Source organism: Sciurus vulgaris (genome assembly GCF_902686455.1).
Source record: "Sciurus vulgaris genome assembly, chromosome: 5".
In the NCBI taxonomy this organism is placed as follows: domain Eukaryota; kingdom Metazoa; phylum Chordata; class Mammalia; order Rodentia; family Sciuridae; genus Sciurus; species Sciurus vulgaris.
Genome location: NC_136465.1, coordinates 5,834,670 through 5,853,851, shown reverse-complemented (window position 1 = coordinate 5,853,851; position 19,182 = coordinate 5,834,670). Strand labels below are relative to the sequence as shown.

The window sequence follows — 19,182 nt, the reverse complement described above, 5'->3', positions numbered from 1 at the left end:
AAAAATTCTATTTTTTGAGCTCATCATTTCCATCTGGCACCCTCAGTTAATTTGCTTTTTTCTGATCAGACCTATTTTATTCAACTTTAAAGAATTTTTTTACACTCTGTTCCATGCAGAGGCCAATTTACCAGGGTTAGCTCTAAATCTAATATGCTTAAATGGCTACATAAGGTAAAAGGCCTTTGTCTGTCTGTCTGTTTTATGGTTATGTACACAGGTGTATTGTCACGTCTACCTATGTTTGGCACCAAAATTGTTACATGAGCTCATAAATTAATTTTTTTAAGAATGAATCCAAATGCCTTTCATTCATGTGATTTAAAAAGGTCTTCATAAACTGGTAAATAAAAAAGGATTTAAAATTACTTTGTGTCATCATTGAAAACAAGATTACTAAAAGTCCCGACAGGTGTAGTTCTATAAACATAGGGTCCAAAAGTTTCAACTGCATTTCAAATACAGTACTATAAGTGATATGAAGTATTTCATCTTATTAAAATGGAGTAATTTATGTAAATTCAGAAATTTACAAGGGTCACTTTAAAGTCTAAATTTTAAAAAAGGGGGTCGACAGATTGGAAAGAAAATTGAAAGGTTCTAAATATAGAAATTTATTTAGTAAAAGGAAAAAAAAGAAAAATTGCTAGATAAGAAAGTCTTTATGTGCCAAAAGAAAGTTGTAATACATCTATGTAAACAAGAGGGTATAATTAATAATTAAAAGAAGTATAAATGAAGGGTGAAATTTAAAAGGTTTGTATGTATGCATAAGTAACACAAGAGTTAAAACTATTCAAGGTTCTTCCCTAGAGTCAATTATTAACTTAATGATATAAACCAAAGTTTACTCTATATGTTAGGATGACAAGTATTTCTTAAAACATTAATTTACTGTTAACATCATGTCTGTTAAGTTTTATTCTCTAGAGGAACGAGTCTTAGAAGATTATTGTTTGTAAAGCTCTAGTTAAGCTGCAACTGCTATTTTAGAGTATTATACTACATTACAAAGTCTAAATTTTTTCTTTGAAAGGTACACTTGGTTAATATAAAAACATCAATCTAATGATGATGCTATTACTCTTCTTCATATATTAAATGTGTTCATATCTTCCAGGTATACAAGTCTTTAAAATAAAATGTTTAAAGAAGAGTTTTTTTTTTTCAATTTGGTGTTCTCTGAACAAAAGTTTTTGGTAACAGTGACTTTTACACTGAGATATAAACATTTAAAGGTATTTTCAAAAAGATAACAAGCGTCTGATCTAATCTATTTAAAGATTAAAAATGTAAAACATAAAAAAATAGGGGACGTTATTCACAACATGGACTCATCATATCTGAGTGAAAACAACAGAAATGTCTCCTATGGAAAAATGGAAAGCACTCAGAGACCCCAACAACCTACAAAGATAAGACTAAAAACTGTTATTCATGTTTATGTCTTCTTGCTTGGACTATGTTATAAGGCTTGAGATGATAAAAAAAAAAAACATATTTCATCAGTGAAGGTAATGTATATGTGTGGCCATTACAACCCCATATCTAATCAAGGATTTGATTGTTTCTAAAAACAAAAAGAAAATTTTAATGTGCCAGGCTACATGGGCAATGACCAAACAGACTCCATTTTTCCCTGAGACTCCATGTCATGTTGGAAATGTTTCTCCCATGAGAACACCCAACTTCTGTATCTATCAACCATTCTTTAGCACAGCATGTTTGGCAACACCAAATGGCGATTCTTATACAATGTAAAATTGTTCTCGTTTTGGTTCCCATTATTCTTGGACAAGATACCCTGTCAGAGAACGATAGTCTAGATGTTAGTAATCATTCTTTAACTTGTACTCAACCAGGGTCATTTTGACCCACTTCCCCTTCTGCTTATGATTCTAGATCTCATGATTTTTTTTTGTAGTTTTTAATCATAGCAACAGCCATTAATGATTAATGTACTGACATGTTTTACTTATGCTCTAAAATATGTACTCTATGACTTGGAAGGGGTCAAAGGGTGTAGACTTATAGCTTGCCCCTCCGTCCTGCCAAGCTGGTTAATCAAGATGGTTCTGCCTCCTGCTTTAAGATCGACTTGGTGACTGTTCCAATACCAGCATAATGTGAACACACATTTTCAGCCACCAGATATTTCCAGTTGGAGGCAGAGAGAATCATTGTTGAGGTATAACTTCTCTTGAAATGTTATTACTTCATGGTTTAGAAAGGAACTTGCATAGCTAAGAAGACAAAGTATGTGGCCAACATCCACCTTGGGGAGAACTTTATAAACCTCAAACTAAATTTAGGCATGGGTCACTGTGGCTTTAAAATCCCACAATGTGCAAGGCTGAGGGATCCTTGTCCACAGTGATATCCACTTACATGGGCTAGAATCAGGACTCTTGACTCCTGCATCAGGCCACTGCTGAGAATTTTGAGATCCCAGAGAAGACATCCAGCATTTCCACATGTGAAGTCATTTGCACAATAAAGGTTATTTGTATTAGAGTTTATTACACACACCTGCCCATCAACTCCATTTTTCATGAATTGGCTTAGAGTAATGACCTTTATATGCAGGTTGAACAACTTATACAGTTAAAGGACATTTGTGATCCCATTATCCAGAGTCAGGGTCTAAGTGATCTGCCCATCAGGCTCTGGAGTTCCAGTTTGACTGATTCCACAGCACAGGAGGTTCCTATTTACCAGGTCCAACCTGCTCAAGTCTTCTTGGGATCTATACCCAAGGCCCAATCTGGTCACTGGCTTTGTAGGCTGATTGTTCCTAGGAGAGGATCATGGGAATAAAGGTAGGGACACTGAATCTGAAAGGCAATACCCATGTGCCATAGAAATGCAGAAAGCTCCATGAGCCATTGCAACTCCTGAGACACATGACCTTAGCCTACAGCCCTGAGCCATGCCATGTAGCATGAGGGCAATGTGGAAGCTGAGGCCAAGGTGGCAGGACATGGTATAACCAAAGCCTGCCTCCATGTCCAGAGCAGCCCCTGACAACTGTCACTCTCAGGTATTAACACCCCACACCAAGATGTAGCTATCTCTCCCTGTGGAGGGGCCACATTCTACCTTGAGTGCATGTGCCTTGCTTGACCCCCATGCATCTCTCAATTCAGATGTCCCATTCTCCCATGAATATGTATGTACCTTCCTAAATAAATCTCCATCTATGCCTTTCAGTGGCGTCCTGAGATTCTATTCTCTCATGAATGCCAAGAATCCCACTGTAGCCAGGCACTGTGCCACATGTCTGTAATCCTAGGAGATCAGGAGGCTGAGGCAGGAGGATTGCAATTCCAAAGACAGTCTGAGCAACAGTGGGACCCTATGCAACTCAATGACAACATGTCTCTATGTAAAATACCAAATAAGGCTGGAAATGTGGTTCAGTTGTCAAGTGCACCTGAGTGTCATGCCCGAGTACAGGAAACAAAAGGAACTCCACTGGTCCTGAAGCATTCTCTTGGGAATGTCTCAGAGCACTGTGAAATCTGGTGTCCCTTAGTGGAACTTTGGAGGCATTGACCTTGGTACATTTACCCAAATACTTTCTTTACCTTGACCCTGATAGTTCCTGTAAGCTCCTGCACTCATACCCTCTCTTCCACTTCCTGCATTTACTGAAGAGGGTGTGTCAGGCCTGCAGAGCTTCACTCTCCTAGCAGGGGCTTCCCATATTCCACAGCCCAGAGCAGCCTCAGAAGGTCTCTCCAGGCAGACACTTTCTCCCTGGGAGCCAGCTGTGTCCCCAGGGGAGCCAAATTGTTTATCAAGTGTGCATCTGCCCAAGGTGACACTGATGACTCTGCAGGTAGAGGAGGACCCAAGTGGACTTTAGCATCAGCTCCATTTGATGGAGAAGATGGTGGTTTAATAAAGTCATCAATCTGAGTCTGACCTCGGCATTGGGGTGAAGCTGCCCCCATATCTCCAACATCGGTGCCTCTAGGTGTCCCTGCCTGACCCCAAGAGGAACAGAGACCCTTCTCCTTCTGAGATGGTTTTCAAAGGACAAGCTTTTCCATATCCTCAGGTGATAACTAGTCTACTCACTTGGTGTCAGAGGCACAAGTCACCTCTAAGCACTTAATTGGATTAGCAAGGTTTGGGTGTGGCCAATGCATTGCTTGGAGAGGTTGGGGGTGTCCTTTCTTCAATTACTATTTGGGAAACACCTTAAGCTTAGAAGCACATTTAATTATCAGGATTGTTCAGAGTTTTTGGAGAACTCCAGGCATTAATACAAATTCCAGGTAGAGCAGTGGGGAGGCTGTGAAGGGAGTACACTTGGGTTTGGCCTCCCAAAACAAGGAAAACAGGAGCTCTGGAAATAAGTGTATGCTTTTCTGAGTATGTGTGTGCATATGTGTGTGGGTCTGCATGTTTCTATGTATTTTCAGTAAAAGGCCTAGCATGCTTGCAAGATCGCTAAAGTATTAAAATTTTCATTGATCAAAACAAATTTCATGAAAAATGACCAGTTTTATTCTTTCTCAAATAACGAAATTGTCTTGACTCTTTCTTGACAGATATTCATGATGGTTTTTAATTGAAAAATGAAGTAGCTTGGAAAAAGCTCTACCTCTCTTTGGAAGACAATTGAAAGGAGTCATGGATCAGGGGTCGCAGTAAGTTTTCTGTGATGTTTGAGACCACTGGGCATGAAGTACTCAGGCGGCTTCATGTTGATTGAGCTCTGTAGCCACACCCCAGTGCTCTGAGAAGACCAAATCTCTACATCTGGAATCGCAGAGACCTAGAAAGAAAGGGACACCAGCAGGAAAGTCCTGGAACAATGCTGGAATGACCGCTGGTCAGGGGCAGGGTTAGACCACCTTGCAGGGTAGAAAGCACTAGTGTAAATCCCACCTGCCACAAGGCACTTGGCAGCACTGCAGGGTTTGGCCAGCTGAGGGCCCCCAAGGACTCCCCAGGGGAGGCCAAAGCCAGAAGCACACCTTGCTCCTGCCCTGGAACTCAGAAGCCCCACCTGAATCCTGTGGGCAACCAGGAGCAGCAGATTCAGCCTCAGGCTATCCCTCAGCCAGGGGTCATTGTTGACCTTTCCATACAAGGAAGTGTCATTAGGACCTCTGTCAAAAAAGAAGTAGTCTTTTTAACATAAGCTGGACTTCATATCATGCATAATAAATACATTTCTCCTAAGAAATTGAAGCATAGAAACTTATGTCTCTCAACTAAGGCATCATTAAATAAAATGGCAGAAAAGAATCTTTCAGACCTCATAAACAAAATTCATGAACACCAAAAGCTATTTAGATCAAATTGCAAATCACACTGTTGATTTTAAACTTGTTGATTTTAAATCTGTATGGAAACAGAATTGGCTCAAATAATTGACAGAGTGATCAGTGAAACAGGCTGGAACTGGGACACAGTGATGATCAAATGAGGTACCCTGGGTAGAGTCATGGGATGCACAGGTGTGAGTCTTTGATTAACAGGAAAACCTCCCTTTGGGATTAGGTTAAGTACATTAGCTGAGGAGGTAGAGCACATGACTTTGGGGCAGTATAAATGTCCAGGGCAGGGACCCTCCCTCATTGGCCTTTCCCTGGCATCCTGTAGGCTGCATCTCTTCCTGTCCTGTGTGCCCAGCAGCCACCTGTCTGACAGTCTGCTGACAGAAAAGAGCAGGACAGCAGGATCTCTGGTTGGTTTCCTTTGCCTGATGTTCTTCAGATTATTGCTGGAATTATTCACAGAGTGGAGAGAACAAAATACCGAAGGGTTAAATGCTCAGCTATGGGCTGGGTCCTTTTATTTAACTTGTAACTATTCTTTTTTTCTTTTTTATTGGTTTGTTTTAGTTACACATGACAGTAAAATCTATTCTGATATATTTATACAATCATGGAATGTATTTTACTGTAATTAGAATTGTTTCATTTTTCTACTGAGGATAAATTAAATTGTTCTATATTTAAATCACTTAAAAACTATTAAAATGTGAGACCATATTTACTCCTGCATTTTGATACTGTGGGCAGGTAGCGAATGGGTGTGAAAACTGGAGATTTTTACCATTCATATTCAAATAATAGTGATGAACCCAGCTAAATTGAGGAAGTTAATGCCATTCACTGTGACATTTCCACACATGCACATGTGAGCCCTGGTCATGTGCACCTACCCTTCCGTGATACATTTCCCCCTCCCCTCTGCCCTTCATTCCCATCCCCTTCCCTGCCCCTTGAAATCCCTCTTCAACATTGTGGTCATCTTCCTCTCTTAGTTTCCACACTGAGAGGAAACTGCTGTTTTCTCACTCTAGCAAGAGATGTCCTTTAATTTTACCCTTAATTTATTTTGAAAATGATGGAATTTCACTGTTCTCTGTAACTGAATATCTATCATGTCTTTGTTCTCTTTTCCTATGTCAGGTTTCCGTGGAGAATCCTACTTCCCCATAGAATGCACTTGCAATGATGTCCTTACTTTCATTTGTGTCAAAGAGTTTTAGAAGCCTTGCTATAGGAAGCTTTTCAAAGTTTGGTAAAACTCAGTGGTGAACACATCCAGTCCTCAGCTTTTCTCTTCTGGCATAATCATTAGCACTGACCCAATTTTGTGTTTTGTAATTCTATAAACAGTGTCTGAAATATTTTTCAAGGTTAATTCTGGTAGGTCATATATGTGGAAAAGTCCTTCCATTTCTATTAGAATTTCCAGCTCATGGTCACAGGTTTTGTTAAAGAAAAAAAAAGATGCTAATCATGCTCTGAATTTCTCTGGGGTCAGTAGAAACTCCTTTTATCTTTAATTGTATATATTATGATAACCTCCCTTCATCTTTTGTTTCTTTTTGTGGTTGTAGTTATTGAAGCTACAACTTTCCTTTTTTAAAATTGGCTATTTTAATTACACAAATTATGCATTCATTTCAACATGAGTTTGAAAGATTGGAATTACATCTCTTCTAGCTCAGACTCAGTAGTTGCCCTTCTCCTCCTTTCTTCCCATACCCAGTTGCCTTCCAACCGTTCTACTGATCTAATCAATGATCATGGACCTACTCAACAGCCACTTGTGAGGAAAGCCCAAGAGAGATCCTTTTTTTCTGTGTTCATGAATGTATTTTCTCTGTTACTCAGGAAATCCTAGTCTCAGGATGGGGGGAAAGACTTGACTCCAAGAATATGAGGCAGTGAGCAGATGGTTCCTCACAGCCTTCAACCCAGAGGCTCATTCAAATCCAGTATGAGAAGCACCAGCATCAACATCAAGCAGAAGGGACAGGTGAAGACCAGGATGCCACTGCCAGAGGAGGAGGATCCCAGGGTCAGTGGAGATTTGTGCAAATGGAAAGCCAGGTGGTGACATGGGTCAGAGTCTCAGTTAGGTAATCAAAGATTCTGCCTCTACCTCTCAATTGTCCTTTCCCAACCCATGAGACCCTGCCTGGACCTCTTCACAGGTAGATTAGGCCACTCCATTTATGTGAGGAGACACTTTATCTAACAATGTGGGACCTATTCATCCTTTTGTTGAAATCTAGCTCAGTGTCCTCAAACTTGGATCATCCAATTCTTCCTTCTAGTGCCTCAATATAACATGTGATTCCAGAAAACCTTCTAGGTTCTTCAGATCTCAGGAATTCTTGGTTCAGAGGACCGTGTCCTATCTTGAAACAATACTAAACTAAGACGTGAAACTGTATCTTAATCTTGACATTGCAGAGCTTGCTGTGGTGGTGTTGATTCTTGAAAGTTTGACTTTTTCAACCACAGGTGAAGTGTGAATAATGTAAAGCCTTTGAACATGCTTAAAGGAGCAGAATGTGACCATGAAGTGCTGTTGGTCTCTGACCCCACAACCTTTGGACCCAAAGAAGGAGAAGGAGATCCAGGCACAAAGGAAGTCTGAGAATCTCAGAAGGCTTTAACCAGCCTGAGAGACAGAATGACCACAAAAACATGAGTCATGGGGAAAGTGGGGTCCAAGTCTTGTGCACTGAACTCAATGGAATGGTGTCTCTCCTTCTCTATGTGGTGATTGTAGCCATTGCCATGTAATGACAGGAAAATGGAGAGAAATACACCAGGACTCCTCCTCACAAGACACATCCTGAGTTCATTGTCCAGTGCATCCATGAAGAGGCAGTATGCAGGCACCTCTAGGTACATGATGGTGACAGGCACAAAGTCAATGAAGTCTATGTGAATCAATGTAATGGAAAATGAGAAGGCTTACCTGGAGTTACGGACAGGGTCTGATATGATGGAAAGCGCAGATCTAGAAAAGGTCACAGTGTATCACAACAAACACTAAGGGAACTGGGACCTAAAACTTTTTTCCTCCCCAGGATTTATTCAAACACCATGGTTTGATTGCAGGCAAGAGGAGCAGCAGAGGAAGGCTTTACTCAAGAAATTAAATAGAAGACCTCAGGGGTTTCAGGAACTAAGGACTGAATCCTGTGTCAATCTGAGTGTGAGTCTCCACCCAGTCTCCACCTGATTTGCTCCTCTTCCATGTCCTTTCTGCCTGAGGGATCTGTGATAATTCAGAGTGGCCAATGTGATTCAGGCATGTGTGATTTTCAGGCGTGATTCAGGCATGTGGATTCCTTTTATTCTTTCATGATTTTGTCCAGTGGGGCAGGTGGGAAGAGTTTAACCAAATTCCTTCACAAGATGGAATGTACAATGCAGGAGTACTCATAATCCAAGTGGGTGAACACTCTGAGTTTCCTTATGAAAACTCCTCAGCCATCACACTGGCTTTAAAGTAGCATTACCCAGACTCATTGCATGTAGAAATGCATGATATAGTATTTTACATTTTAATTAATAAGGCCCAATATCAAGAATGTGATATTTTCCAGCATGGCATGAAGCATGTCAAGTAGATATTGTAACTGGTCTTCTGCTCATCACCACTGAGGTGGAACACCCATTGTATTTAAAGGTGCTAATAAATTGTTTACTGCAATTCTTCATATTCTCTAGTACATTTCCTATTCAGGTAGTTTTTAATTTCACTTGACATAAAGCAATGTTAATAAACTTGTTCTGTTTTCTTTTCCTCCAGCATCCCACTGGACCTCTGCTGATGCAAATACCCAGAAATGTATCTGTACTGAGCCCTGTGTTCCTGAATCATCCAAGCTGCCAAGAATACTGGAGAGAAAACCACCTTCCCTACAGCACATCACTTCTAAGTAATGAGGTAGATTTCTACTCAGTTTGTGGGCCCAAGGATCAACATGAAGTGGCTATCACTGTCACCTCCAGCCCACCAGTATCCAGAACACTGCCCTCCACGTGAAGAGAGCAGAGGAAAATCTAGAGGGTGTCACCTTTAGAGTTGCCCAGTGTGCCTCTAAATGGCAGTGCACAGATCAGGTGCTCAACACTAGTCAGCATGTTGGTGTCCTGATGGGAGAAAACAGCCCTGCCAGCAGCCTACAGCATGGAGAGAAGGCCAGGACCTGAAACTTAGCATCAGGGCAAGAGACTTGCCCAGGATCCTGTTAAGACTGGCCAGATTGCCCCAAAGAAATTTAGAATTGGCCCCAGGCTGACTCCATGTTGGAGCACTGGCAGATCAGGCATGCAGGTTTACACACCTCTGCAATCTCTGCCAGATACAGGTGGACTGGGAACCAAAATGTCACCCAAAGAAAACAGAAAAACTCCACACTGGGGTTCAGCATGGATCTTCACCCTCCATGGAAAGGCCATGTTCTGATTCCTGCCCCAAACTGCACCAAGTCCAGTCCTCCAGCAGCCAGCTAGGTTCCATGGCAGCCCCTCAAAATGGTCTTCAGGAGACTGCACCATGACTGTTGGAGCTCCAGGTTCATTACAGATCCCCATTCACTGTCCCTCATAAAGCCCAACACTCCTGCTATGAGTGCTCCCTTTCTTGACAAGTCTGTGGGACACAGATCCCATGTGCCCATGAGTTCCCTCCATGAGGACGTTCAGTTGTCTGACTCCTCTGAGGACAGTGAGAAGCAGTGAGGCACTCCATGACAGGGAAGACTCACCATCTGGTCTCAAGTGTCTTGGGGGGAACTCTGTGGTTGAGGAAGCAGTGTTGCAGGGAGTAGGCTGCACCTGGGTCATAGGAACCTCCTAAGGTGGGGCATGTACACATTTTTGGATTGCAGAGAGTGCTGGAACAGACACAGACGCTGACCCTGAATAAGGGTAACTTCAATTGGGGTTTCCAAAGTGTATCCTTCAATGGGAAAAGGGGGTTTTCACATAATGTCCATATAAGAAACAATGGAGTCATATATATTACACTGTAATGTAAGTAGGAGGCGCAAGTGACTTTCAGTTTTCCAGTGAGAGATTTCATGGAAATGCTGGCTGATCACTGGAGCCTCTGTCTTTCCAGGAGTGTCCTAGTCTAAGATGGGAGATCTTGACTCTAGATTGTGTCAATGGATACCATTGTGGGCAGTTTTCTTGCTCCTACATATTGTGATTATTCACATCGTTGCCAACGCATATTTAAAGTTTGTTTCAATTCTAAGGAAATACTCCCCATATTTTATTGTGTCCATACTTTGAGTGCTTAGCTCTGCAGATCCCTTTCAAAGTCATTTCCTTCCTCCAAATTTTATAGATGCTCAATTTGACTGACTTGGAAACTCCTGGGTGTCTCAAATATTTTCAACATGACAATGATTCATTTTGTGCACATAAATATATGTCAAAATGTATTCTGTTGTACCATAAAATGGTTGCAAGATTGAGTATCCCAGATTAAAGATATCGTGTTCACTCTGAGGCCTGCCATTGAGGCTTCCGTTCACTCTCTCGGTGATCCTTCCTGTCAGCGACTGGGGAAGCACAGAAGTTGTGGAAGGAGCACAACAGGTCCTTCACGTGCAATCGCCATTCAGTATATGTGGGAACAGGTCTGACCAGGATCCAGAAAGACGCTGTGGCTCTGTAGAGAAGATTCTGCAACTGAGCTCTGCCTCCTCCCTGATGGCACTGACACTGTGTCCCTATTCAAAGACAGTGTCTAGGGTGATGGTGCTTGTGAACACCAGGCAGGTGACCCCAGTGGGAACAAGGGAGGAGAAACATTGAACCCCTCACAGTTCCTGGCACCCTAATGTGCTGGATACCTCTTTCAGAAACGGGACCCAAATGAGGAAAACTTGCTTCTGAACATCAAAGTTGGACCCAGTGACTGAGTCTCTACTCAAGTCAGTAACCAGGTGATGTTAGTTCCTTCCACAGTCTATCCTGTAGTACTGATCTTGAGGATTCAGGCAAAAGCACACTCAGCCCCTCCCACCAACTGGCATTCCTTCTCCACACTACAGTGTCTTCTGGGTGTCACCATTTGCTCCCTGAGAGATCACTTGACATCTGAGCCTAAATAAATGGAGTTACATAAAAACAGATGTCTGGGCAAGGCAGCTTTAGGAATCCAAAATACATTCTTTCATTATAGCAAGCTTGACTTCACCTTTCCTGGTTTCTCACCTGGTGTTCAGAGTGTCATATGTACGGATGCCTGTGCTGGAAACCCCACCTCATGTGTGAGTTCATTCTCATACACGTTGGTGAGAGCAACATGGAATGCCAGATGCACATCCAGGAAAGGAAGGAAGAGTACAGGCAGCAGAGGGATGAGAAGGAACCATGCAGAGAGGGGCAGGAAAGATGACTTCTACCAAATGTGCTATCAGGAGTACTGAATTGTCAGCCTTCCTCAGGGATGCAATTCTTGAATGAGAATGGTGTGGAGAACTCCAGGATGCTTCTGCAGTTACTGAACCTGACAAAGGCAGGGTTGTGCTGAAATTTCACATCCAGGTGCAGAAGTTGAGCTGATCCTCACCTTCAGCAGACACAGTGGAGAAATGACCGTGCAGTGGAGACTGCTTCTGTGATGAGCAGAGGGGTGCATAATTCTGTGTGCATGTGAGGGTGTGGTAAAAAGGTGGGTGTTGGGAAAATTTCCTGGAAACTAAAGTATGAAGATGTTTTATTCCCCTAGATGATGTCATCACACCATCTCCATGTCCCTCATTTTCAGTAAATCTCCTGACAAGAGAAGACATCATGGTTTTTGAGTAAAAGTGGAGACCTGAAATCAGGGCTTAGGTGAGCCATACTTTCCATTCATGGGAAGGGAGTAGAGCAGAGCTGCTCAGGTGTTGGTACTCATGGACACACCTCTGCAGCTTAGACCATCTTAAGACATCTGTGAAGCCATTCAGTTCCTTCCTTCCCCTGAAACTAGATCTTCCTCAATGACTTGAAGAATGTTCACTGAGGTTCTAGAATGTGTGAATTTTCAGGATGGAGTCAATGTTAAACGCCAACTGTGAACTCAAATCCTAGATGTTCACATCCTTTTCAGAGCACCCTGCAATTGATGGTGCTGGAGACCCCACAACATTTTGTCTTTGGGTGTTTCTCTTCCCTACTATGGGGAACTATACTATGGAATTGCCTGGAGCTGTGCCATGGTGGAGAGTCTGAAACTAGGGAAAGTTTACATCACTTTGATGTGGGTCATTTATCAATCCAGATTCAATCCCATATGAACTCTTTCTTGAAAGTGTAATGACATTCAATCAGGGAGTAGAAATGGATGCCACTTCCTATGTGAGAGTCTGGGTGGGGTTGTCCTCCTCCCATTTTCCCACCTAAATAGTTGAATTTTCAACTAGACCTACTGATGTTCCAAAAAATGCAACTATCAATCTGGCAGTTGTATCACAGGCATAGATTGAAAGCCTGATAACTCCTCCTGTAGGCACTGAAGGACCATCGTGTGTGCTGGTTATGTTTCTCACTGACTGATTTCATGCCCAGAAAGCAGAGTCCTGGGTTTCATCTCCTGTAATTGGCCCCACCTACCATAAGAACAGTAGCAAGCACACAAAGAGGTGATTGGGACATTTATCAGGGAAGAGAAACCAGAATGGGGGCATCCAAGTCCACAGTTCCAAATCCCTAAGGATTTGAATCTCCCATGGCCTGTGAGAGGCCAAGAAATCAGAAGGCTCTGCCAAGATCACAGCCCCAGGCAACACCTGCATGAGGGCCTGAGAGGGGATTCACGGTGTACCCCACAGCCCTGGTCTGCACCCCTGACCTTTAAATACTGATTTAACAATTTTTGTGTTTTCACCATTACACTGGTTAAAATATGTTCCACAGAAGTGAGGACGCTTTTGTCCCTTCTTCCTCTGGTCCCCTTAGCTAAGTTCAACATCCAAATATTACTGCAGAGAACTGGCTAGAACCCTGAAACGTGGAACATGAAAAAAAAGTCCCTCTATTTTTTTGGTTTTTTACTTATATCTTGCTTTCTCTTTATTCTTATTCCTTCCATCCTCCCTCCTTCCCTCCCTTCTTTATGTCCCTCCATCTTTCTTTCTTTTTTTTTTTTTTTTTTTTTGGTACTGGTAACTGAACCCAGGGATGTTTTACCACAAAATTCCATGACCATCCTTTTTAAATTTTTTTAAATTTCAAATCAAGGTCTGGCATGAGATATTCTTTTAACACATTCCTTACTTCTCTCTTCTTTCCATATTTGAGTGACAACATTTAACCCTTGACTTTTTGATTCTGGCTTATTTCATTTAGCATGATGGTGTCCTGTTCCAGTCATTTACCAACAAATAACCCAATTTCATTTTCTTAATAGCTAAGTCAATGTTCATTGTGTATATATGCCACATTTTCTTTATCCATTAATCTGTTGGCAGGCCCTTATTACTTGACTCTCATGAATTGCCCAGCAATAAACATACATGAATATAATAAGCTAAATTTAGTTCTTATTATAAATGCCATGTAGTGGGAAGCTGGGTCATATGGTGGTTCCTTTCCTATTCTTTAGTAATCTCCACACTGCTTTCTTATGCTAATATGCAGTCCAAGTAAGAATATATTCATATAGGTTTAGCCCACATTCTCACTAGCAATTATTTTTATTTGTACTCTTCATGGTTTTCATTCTAAGTGGAGTGATTTGAAATCTCAGTGTTTTTTTTTTTTTTCCATTTTGTTTTGTTTTCTCCCCCCCCCCCCTTTTTTATTTTACTAGTTTTACAGTTTCAGGTCTTCTGAGTCTTCTCTATGGGTAGTTTTGATTTACATTTCCCTGATTGCTAAGGATGCTGGAAAATATTTCACATATATATGTTTCCTTTTGCATTTCTTGCTAGAAATGTGGAACATTTTTTCATATACTTTTTGAGCATTCATATTTCTTCCTCTGTGAAGTGTCTGTTCAGTTCCTATCTCCATGATTGATTATATTTTTGTTCATTTTTTTCAGTTCATTGTGTAACCTGGAAATTAATGTATCTGAGGTGCAGTTGGCAAATACTTCCTCCCATTCTGTAGGCTATCTTCATGTTCTTGATTGTTTCCTTTGTTGTGAAGCTTTTCAGTTTAAAACCATCTCATTTATTGATTCTTGATTTTTCCTTCTTGTGCTTTAGGAGTCTTTTTAGGAACTAGGTTCCTAAGCCGACCTGATATTAAGGTGGGCTCACATTTATATGTGTGATTTTTTTTCAATATTGGACCATATCTTTTTATTTCTTTTCCCCATTGATTTATTGGGTTATTTGCTACATTTATGCTAATTTTTTGGAGTTCTCAATATACTCTGTATATACTCTTGATCCGCTTTAGGAAGAAATGTTGGCAAACATTTCCTCCCATCCTATAGTCTTTTTCTTCACCTCCTTGGTTCCTATGCAGAATTCTTTCATTTGAGTCCATCCCACGTACTGATTCTTGGTTTTATGTCTAGGTTTGGGGGTTTACTAAAGAAGTCAGTGCCTACACCAATGTGTTTGAGTATTGCTCTTATTTTCTTATGACTGATGCAATGATTCTGGTAGAAATCCTAGTTCTTTGATCCACTATGAGTTGATTTTTGTCTACAGTAAGAATGATCTACTCTTCATTCTTCTGATAATAGACGTGCAGTTTTTGTAGCACTATTTGTTAAAAAGTCTATCTTTTTTCCAATGTATGCTTTCAACACTTGTGTGAAGGATCAGATGTCTGTGTCAGATGACTCACTCTGGTCCCCAACTGTTCTTCTTACCTCTTAGCAATCAGCCATATTTCACACCTGGAAGTCATGAACCTCTTGTTGTGTTGACTTACTTGTGGATCAGCAATTCACAGGGTACTAGGGGGATAATTCCAGAAGATAAATTCAAAATGAAGGCCTGAGAGTGTTCTTGAAGCACTGGGTATTCAAAACACTATAAAAAGTCTTCTTTAATTTTTTATTTTGAATCATGGAATGAAACAGACATGATTACCCTGTGTACATGAATGGTATAAATCTACAGCATGTACAACCATAGAAACGAAATGATGTACCCCATTTGTGTACAATGAATCAAAATGCAGTCTGTAAAAAGTTTTGAAAAAAATAATTTTTTATTTTCGTCTTTTAGTACTGATGATTTAATCCAGTGGTGCTTAAACTCTGAGACACATCTCCAGGGCATTTTTAGTTTTTATTTTGAGACAGGGTCTTGCTAAGTTGCTTAGGGCCTTGCTAAATTGCTAAGGCTCTTTTGAGATTTGCAATCCTCCAGGATCAGGCTCCAGGGTCACTGGGATTTCTGACAAGCACCACCAATCCCAGCACTCATACAGAAGGGTGTTTTGAGAGTTCAAATGACCTCTAGATTAAACTGGCATAGTATCTCTAGTATTAATAATCAAATCTTCTCTATACCTGTTAAAACTCATACCTCCTCATTTCCTTTCACTTTTTAAAATTTTTTAATAGCTATAAAATAATACATATAATTTTTCTTGACAAATAGCAATCACACATTGTTATGAACAATGCATAATCAGATCAGGTCAACTGATATATGAATCACCTCAAATATTTGTAAATTCTTTTTTGGGGTACATTTGGAATCTTGTCATTTTGAAATGCCTGTCAATTGTTGTCCACTTTCGTTACTCTACTTTTCTACGGAACATTAGAAGTCGTTCTCCTCTCCCACTGTACCTCTGTACCTATTAACACTCCCCTTTCTCCCACATCTTCTGAAGTTCTGGTCACCCCTTTCTGCTCTCCTCCTATGAGATCAGCATTGGCACCCACATGTAAGTCAGAGTGTGTGGTATTTGTCATTCTGTACCTGACTTCTTATTCTTCTGTTTTTTTTTTCAACTGTCAGAAAACATTTGTTTACAAAATATACAAAGACTAGAAAAATCAACAATTAGCAAATATTGCAAGTGAAAATGAGCAAAGCCCATAAAGAGGTATTTCAGTGAAGAGGAGAATCAAATGGCAAATAAGCATAAGAAAAAAATATTCAGAACTATTTGTTATTGGAGAATTTCACATTAAAACCATAATGGATACCTATGAGATTGTATATGGTAATATATACTATACATGCACATATGCATACATAGGTATATATTATTTTTTATTTGCAAAATAAAAAGTGTTAACAAACAATAAAATAAATCTGTTGCTGTGTGCCATATGATAAATGAGACAATGAACAACTTCAATAAAAGCATTCCAGAAATCTTCTCTCAGCCTGAGAGCAGGACTGTTCAACCCATTTTCCAAAATATTACATCAATAAACCTAATATTTACACAATTTCCTACTGATCTTCATGTCAGGTGTTCTTTTTTTTTTTTTTCAACAATATCAATAATTAATTTAAATATAAATGAACTAGGTATTGTAATTAAAAGATATATGTTCGTTGTGTAAAAAGCGAGCAATGTCACACTATAAATATCCATATACCAAGAGTTTAAAAGCAAAAGAAGGGTAAAATAAGCATGGGAAATCTGAAGTAGACCTATTTATTAATATAAAATAAATTTTAAGAAAAAGTATTTTTAGAAATGAAGCAAACATTTCATAACCATAATAGGGTAAGTTCTTCAAGAAAGTATAACAATTCTAAATGTGTATGTACCTAATAACAAAATTTCAAAATACATGAAGTAAACATTAGTAAAACTGGAAAGACAAATACACAATAATATTTGGAGGTTTTTATCACCCTCATGTTGATGGAAGGAGTAATGACATAGAAGGCTTAACATTATTAGCCACCTGGACCTGCTTGTTATTTATAGACAACTCACACAAAACTGACAAGTAAAAAATCAATGATAATAAACTGTAATCTGCCATAAAATTAACTTTGAGAAATGATGAAAATTTGAGATCATGCAGACTCTTTTCTGCATAATTTATTACATTAGAAATCAATCACCTTAAGATATCTAGAACCCCATACTCGCATTTCAACTACTTAAAAATTAAATGGCACACTTATAAAAATCTCACAGGTCAAATAAGAAAGCACAAGAAAATTAAATAAAAGGTGCTTGGAACTAAGTGATAATAAAAACTTAAAATCTGAGAATCTCTGCGATGAAATAGTACTTAGATGGACACTTATAACAAAGTATTTGTAGCAGAAAGAAGTAAGAGTAACAAATTATTTTCAAATTAGGAAGTGGGAGGAAAAGATAAGAGTAGGAGCAGAAACATGTGAAATAGAAAAGAAATAACACAGCTAATAGTTGATAAAAATCTAACAAGTCTAATCAAATAAAAAGCAAGAAAACATGTCAATGGAAAAGGAGATATCTAAACAACCCTACAGATGCTAAAAATGTATTAAGTTAATATTACAATTGCATAATACAGCTCACATAACATGGTCTACTTTAGAGGATAGAAACTCCTGCTTGTTTTTGAGATCCAGGCGAGTGATGTGTTTTTTCCCATTCTTCCACTGTCAGTCTGTGGATGTTGGTGCCTATGAGGTGAGTCTGTTGGAGACAGCGTATTATTTGGTCTTGTTTTTTAATCCAATCTGCCAGTCTATGTCTTTGAATTTATGAGTTTAGGCCATTAATGTTCAAGGTTATTATTGAGATACAATTTGAGTCCTGAGTCATTTTGATTTATTTCTAGTTTTTGATTAGAATTAGTTTCTCCTTTGATTGACTATTCCTTTATTGTAGTTCATCTCTTTGCTCATTCTCTTTCTTTCTTTTCTTTTCTTTTTTTTTTTTTTTCATTTCATCTTCATGGAATATTTTACTTAGAACATTCTGAGATGTAGGCTTTCTGGTTGTGAGTTCTTTTAATTTTTGTTTATCATGGAAAGTTTTTATTTCATCTTCGAATCTGAAACTTAATTCTGCTAAATAAAGGATTCTTGGTTGGCATTCATTTTCTTTCAGAAATGTTGTTCCAGGACCTCCTAATGTTGAAGGTCTGGGTTGAGAAATCAGCTGAGATCCAAATTTGCTTTCCCCTAAATGTAATCTGACATTTTTCTCACACAGCTTTTACAATTTTATCCTTATTCTGTACACTAGGCATTTTCATTATAATGTGCCTTAATGTGGGTCTGTTGTAATTTTGCCCATTGGGGTCCTATAAGCCTGTTGCATTTGATTTTCCATTTCATTCTTTAGATTTTGGAAATTGTCTGACATTATTTCATTAATTGTCTGACATTTATTTCATTAAAAACATTGTGCATTCTTTTAGGTTGTATCTTCCACCTACATCTATCTGAGTAAATATTAAATCTGGTCTTTTCATGATGTCCCATAACTCCTGGAAGTTCTGTTCATGGTTTCTTAACATCTTCTCTGCATGGTCATCTCTATTCTCAAGATCATGTATTTTGTCCTCATTGTCTGAGGTTCTGTCTTCCAAGTGGTCTAGTCTGTTGGTGATGCTTTTTATTGAATTTTTAAAGTTAGTTTATTGATTTCTGCATTTCAAGAATTTGTTGTTGTTTTCTAGAATCTCTCATTATTTAAGTGATCTTTTGCTACCTGTGTTTGCTCTCTTACATCATCCTTTATTTTGCAGATAGAGTTAACTATGTGCATTCTAACTCCTTCTCTGATATTTCTTCCACTGTGGTATCAATGGATTCTGTTATTGGAGTTCTTGGTTTACAATTTACAGCATTAAATTGGTTACAATTTACAGCATTAAACCAAATAGTTCCTACTATGACATCTACAATGTTAATCATCACAAAAAACAGGAATGATATGATCAGTTATGCCTATAATAAATACAGCAATTATGCAAAAGTGTTTACATGTTCAGATGCTAGAAAGGGAGAGAACAGAAATG

The 19,182-nt window shown here is 39.3% G+C and overlaps 3 long non-coding RNA genes across 3 annotated transcripts in view; 2 read left to right on the top strand and 1 right to left on the bottom strand.

The window, feature by feature from the left end:
* Nucleotides 1–19,182, top strand: part of LOC306660663 — a 781,776-nt gene that overhangs the window by 436,680 nt on the left and 325,914 nt on the right. The gene's annotated exons all lie outside the window — the stretch shown is intronic.
* Nucleotides 1–19,182, bottom strand: part of LOC306660668 — a 50,607-nt gene that overhangs the window by 7,286 nt on the left and 24,139 nt on the right. The gene's annotated exons all lie outside the window — the stretch shown is intronic.
* LOC306660667 lies at nucleotides 5,556–8,495 on the top strand. The gene is made up of 3 exons (XR_013763706.1): nucleotides 5,556–5,704; nucleotides 7,146–7,332; nucleotides 8,388–8,495. It is a non-coding gene; the product is annotated as an uncharacterized lncRNA (long non-coding RNA).